Genomic DNA, 5,500 nt, shown 5'->3' with positions numbered 1-5,500 from the left:
TGCGCCGTAATGTGTCCGCTTTGCCTGGTTCCCTCGGTCGGCCACAAATAGCGAAAAACCAGCCTCTCCTTCTGGAGCTCGCCTAAGTGCCAACGGCTCTTGCGCCGTAATGTGTCCGCTTTGCCTGGTTCCCTCGGTCGGCCACAAACGGCGAAAAATCAGCCTCTCCTTCTGGAGCTCGCCTAAGTGCCAACGGCTCTTGCGCCGTAATGTGTCCGCTTTGCCTGGTTCCCTCGGTCGGCCACAAATAGCGAAAAACCAGCCTCTCCTTCTGGAGCTCGCCTAAGTGCCAACGGCTCTTGCGCCGTAATGTGTCCGCTTTGCCTGGTTCCCTCGGTCGGCCACAAACGGCGAAAAATCAGCCTCTCCTTCTGGAGCTCGCCTAAGTGCCAACGGCTCTTGCGCCGTAATGTGTCCGCTTTGCCTGGTTCCCTCGGTCGGCCACAAATAGCGAAAAACCAGCCTCTCCTTCTGGAGCTCGCCTAAGTGCCAACGGCTCTTGCGCCGTAATGTGTCCGCTTTGCCTGGTTCCCTCGGTCGGCCACAAACGGCGAAAAATCAGCCTCTCCTTCTGGAGCTCGCCTAAGTGCCAACGGCTCTTGCGCCGTAATGTGTCCGCTTTGCCTGGTTCCCTCGGTCGGCCACAAATAGCGAAAAACCAGCCTCTCCTTCTGGAGCTCGCGCCAACTTTGTCAAAAAATTTCTAAGTGCCAACGGCTCTTGCGCCGTAAAGTGTCCGCTTTGCCTGGTTCCCTCGGTCGGCCACAAATAGCGAAAAATCAGCCTCTCCTTCTGGAGCTCGTGCCAACTTTGGCGAATATTTTCTAAGTGCCAACGGCTCTTGCGCCGTAATGTGTCCGCTTTGCCTGGTTCCCTCGGTCGGCCACAAATAGCGAAAAATCAGCCTCTCCTTCTGGAGCTCGCCTAAGTGCCAACGGCTCTTGCGCCGTAATGTGTCCGCTTTGTCTGGTTCCCTCGGTCGGCCACAAACGGCGAAAAATCAGCCTCTCCTTCTGGAGCTCGTGCCAACTTTGGCGAATATTTTCTAAGTGCCAACGGCTCTTGCGCCGTAAAGTGTCCGCTTTGCCTGGTTCCCTCGGTCGGCCACAAATAGCGAAAAATCAGCCTCTCCTTCTGGAGCTCGTGCCAACTTTGGCGAATATTTTCTAAGTGCCAACGGCTCTTGCGCCGTAATGTGTCCGCTTTGCCTGGTTCCCTCGGTCGGCCACAAATAGCGAAAAAATCAGCCTCTCCTTCTGGAGCTCGCCTAAGTGCCAACGGCTCTTGCGCCGTAATGTGTCCGCTTTGCCTGGTTCCCTCGGTCGGCCACAAACGGCGAAAAATCAGCCTCTCATTCTGGAGCTCGTGCCAACTTTGGCGAATATTTTCTAAGTGCCAACGGCTCTTGCGCCGTAATGTGTCCGCTTTGCCTGGTTCCCTCGGTCGGCCACGAACGGCGAAAAATCAGCCTCTCCTTCTGGAGCTCGCCTAAGTGCCAACGGCTCTTGCGCCGTAATGTGTCCGCTTTGCCTGGTTCCCTCGGTCGGCCACAAACGGCGAAAAATCAGCCTCTCCTTCTGGAGCTCGCCTAAGTGCCAACGGCTCTTGCGCCGTAATGTGTCCGCTTTGCCTGGTTCCCTCGGTCGGCCACAAATAGCGAAAAACCAGCCTCTCCTTCTGGAGCTCGCCTAAGTGCCAACGGCTCTTGCGCCGTAATGTGTCCGCTTTGCCTGGTTCCCTCGGTCGGCCACAAACGGCGAAAAATCAGCCTCTCCTTCTGGAGCTCGCCTAAGTGCCAACGGCTCTTGCGCCGTAATGTGTCCGCTTTGCCTGGTTCCCTCGGTCGGCCACAAATAGCGAAAAACCAGCCTCTCCTTCTGGAGCTCGCCTAAGTGCCAACGGCTCTTGCGCCGTAATGTGTCCGCTTTGCCTGGTTCCCTCGGTCGGCCACAAACGGCGAAAAATCAGCCTCTCCTTCTGGAGCTCGCGCCAACTTTGTCAAAAAATTTCTAAGTGCCAACGGCTCTTGCGCCGTAAAGTGTCCGCTTTGCCTGGTTCCCTCGGTCGGCCACAAATAGCGAAAAATCAGCCTCTCCTTCTGGAGCTCGTGCCAACTTTGGCGAATATTTTCTAAGTGCCAACGGCTCTTGCGCCGTAATGTGTCCGCTTTGCCTGGTTCCCTCGGTCGGCCACAAATAGCGAAAAATCAGCCTCTCCTTCTGGAGCTCGCCTAAGTGCCAACGGCTCTTGCGCCGTAAAGTGTCCGCTTTGTCTGGTTCCCTCGGTCGGCCACAAACGGCGAAAAATCAGCCTCTCCTTCTGGAGCTCGTGCCAACTTTGGCGAATATTTTCTAAGTGCCAACGGCTCTTGCGCCGTAAAGTGTCCGCTTTGTCTGGTTCCCTCGGTCGGCCACAAATAGCGAAAAATCAGCCTCTCCTTCTGGAGCTCGCGCAAGTGCCAACGGCTCTTGCGCCGTAAAGTGTCCGCTTTGTCTGGTTCCCTCGGTCGGCCACAAATAGCGAAAAATCAGCCTCTCCTTCTGGAGCTCGTGCCAACTTTGGCGAATATTTTCTAAGTGCCAACGGCTCTTGCGCCGTAATGTGTCCGCTTTGTCTGGTTCCCTCGGTCGGCCACAAATAGCGAAAAATCAGCCTCTCCTTCTGGAGCTCGTGCCAACTTTGGCGAATATTTTCTAAGTGCCAACGGCTCTTGCGCCGTAAAGTGTCCGCTTTGCCTGGTTCCCTCGGTCGGCCACAAATAGCGAAAAATCAGCCTCTCCTTCTGGAGCTCGCGCCAACTTTGTCAAAAAATTTCTAAGTGCCAACGGCTCTTGCGCCGTAAAGTGTCCGCTTTGCCTGGTTCCCTCGGTCGGCCACAAATAGCGAAAAATCAGCCTCTCCTTCTGGAGCTCGCGCCAACTTTGTCAAAAAATTTCTAAGTGCCAACGGCTCTTGCGCCGTAAAGTGTCCGCTTTGCCTGGTTCCCTCGGTCGGCCACAAATAGCGAAAAATCAGCCTCTCCTTCTGGAGCTCGCGCCAACTTTGTCGAAAAATTTCTAAGTGCCAACGGCTCTTGCGCCGTAAAGTGTCCGCTTTGTCTGGTTCCCTCGGTCGGCCGCAAATAGCGAAAAATCAGCCTCTCGCCCGTCAGGTACCAGGCGTTGGGGTACCAGGGGTAAGTGCAGTACCAGCTTTGGTCTGTTGGTGCGCCAGAGTACGATGAGTTGGTCCCCCTAGTCACTGTACTCATTACCTTTACCCCCAAATCGCAAAATATAGTCAGAACGAGTGTGGGGAACACAAGTTTTGGCCCCGAGAACCAGGCGGCTGGTGTCTCTAGCGATGTGTTCCCCCCCAAAAAGTGTTCACATGCTCGGACAGCGAACCTAGGAGCTACCGCAAAGCACTCTGGAAGTGCAAGAGCGAAAAATTTTCTAAGTACAAAAACTCTCGAAAATTTTCAAAGTGTCACAGTGCTCGAAAATTTTCAAAGTGCTACATGCTTTCCATCCAAGGAAGGAATAGTGGAGGACCGGCCGCCTCCTTAAACACAAGCCGGCGGAACGACGGGGAGGACCGGCCGCCTCCTTAAACACAGGCCGGTGGAACGTTTGGCAGAATTCTTCTCGTGGAGGACCGGCCGCCTCCTTAAACACAAGCCGGCGGAACGACGGGGAGGACCGGCCGCCTCCTTAAACACAGGCCGGTGGAACGTTTGGCAGAATTCTTCTCGTGGAGGACCGGCCGCCTCCTTAAACACAGGCCGGTGGGAACGGTTGGCAGAATTGCGTGACGGCCGCCTGCTCCCGGCGTCCGCACGTGAACGAACACCCCCTCCCGGGGACGGCCGTCTGCTCCCGACCGCCGTCCTTCACCCCCTCACCTTCCGGACCCCCGTCTGCTCCCGGCGGGCCTCCGAGTACCCCCACCTTCTCCCGAACTGACCGACAGGCAATGAGACCCGCCTTGGTAGGGCCCCCACCGGCCCCGGCTCGCGCCGGCGTTGGGTGGACGGTTCCTCCCCACTTGCGGGTCGCTCTCCACGGAGGACCGGTCGCCTCACTAAACATAGGCCGGGCGAAAATCTGCGAATGTTATACATCCAAGGAGGGAGGACCGGCCGCCTCCTTAAACCACCGGCCGGGCGAAAATCTGCGAATGTTATACATCCAAGGAGGGAGGACCGGCCGCCTCCTTAAACCACCGGCCGGGCGAAAATATGCGAATGTTATACATCCAAGGAGGGAGGACCGGTCGCCTCACTAAACATAGGCCGGGCGAAAATCTGCGAATGTTATACATCCAAGGAGGGAGGACCGGCCGCCTCCTTAAACCACCGGCCGGGCGAAAATCTGCGAATGTTATACATCCAAGAAAGGAAGGAAGGAGGGAACCGGCCGCCTCCTTAAACACAGGCCGGGCGAAAATCTGCGAATCTTATCCATCCAAGGACGGAGGACCGGCCGCCTCCTTAAACACAGGCCGGTAGGAACGGTTGGCAGAATCGCGTGACGGCCGCCTGCTCCCGGCGTCCGCACGTGAACGAACACCCCCTCCCGGGGACGGCCGTCTGCTCCCGGCCGCCGTCCTTCACCCCCCTCAGCTTCCGGACCCCCGTCTGCTCCCGGCGGGCCTCCGAGTACCCTCCCCTTCTCCCGAACTGACCGACTGGCACTCATGACCCGCCTTGGTAGGGCCCCCACCGGCCCCGGCTCGCGCCGGCGTTGGGTGGACGGTTCCTCCCCACTTGCGGGTCGCACTCTAGCGCCTCGGCCGCCGCGAGAGCGTGCGCTACGCGCCGCCCCCGCAGGCCTTGGCGCGACCGAACGGCAGCGAGACCGAGACGCCCCGAATCACCCACCTAGAGGAAATCAACGGAGGCCGAGCGCGCGATCCGATTGCGGCACGCCGCGTGGGTGTCCGCCGGCCGCGCCGGTCTACCGCGAATGCTGTTTCTCAAACCCTTGCCTAACCAGACGGCACCGCGGGATGTGTTGTCGCAACTCTGCTCGACTATCCGAATAGCCTTTCCCGACTACCGCGTTGCGGGAGGCGTCTTTCGTGCCGCCGGTGGCGTATGACCTTCCGCGAGAGGCGTGCGGGCTCGGGGGGGCCGCAACGACCGAGTCTGACTCGGACGGGGCGCAGCTTCCCTCCCGGTCACAGCAATAAGCGCCGAACGCAGCGTTGGTCACCAGCCACCCCGGCGGGTTCGTCGGGAGCGCCGGTACCCTTCCGTAGCTAGTTGCCAGCTGGCCACAGCGGGCCGCACCGACCGAGTCTGACTCGGACGGGGCGCAGCTTCCCGTCTGGGTGACAGCGGCGCTGAGGACGGCGGGGCGGCCGGAACCCCTTCGACCCCCCGGCTCCCACCAGTGTCGATCAAACTCCGCATCCTGGCCGTAGCGCGAGACCGGCGGGCCGCAACGACCGAGTCTGACTCGGACGGGGCGCAGCTTCCCGCTTGGGCCTCGGCGCGCGCGCCTCGCGCGGGCAAGTC

Source organism: Syngnathus typhle, unplaced genomic scaffold (assembly GCF_033458585.1).
Source record: "Syngnathus typhle isolate RoL2023-S1 ecotype Sweden unplaced genomic scaffold, RoL_Styp_1.0 HiC_scaffold_303, whole genome shotgun sequence".
NCBI classification, from domain to species: domain Eukaryota; kingdom Metazoa; phylum Chordata; class Actinopteri; order Syngnathiformes; family Syngnathidae; genus Syngnathus; species Syngnathus typhle.
This window is presented reverse-complemented; position numbering follows the sequence as displayed.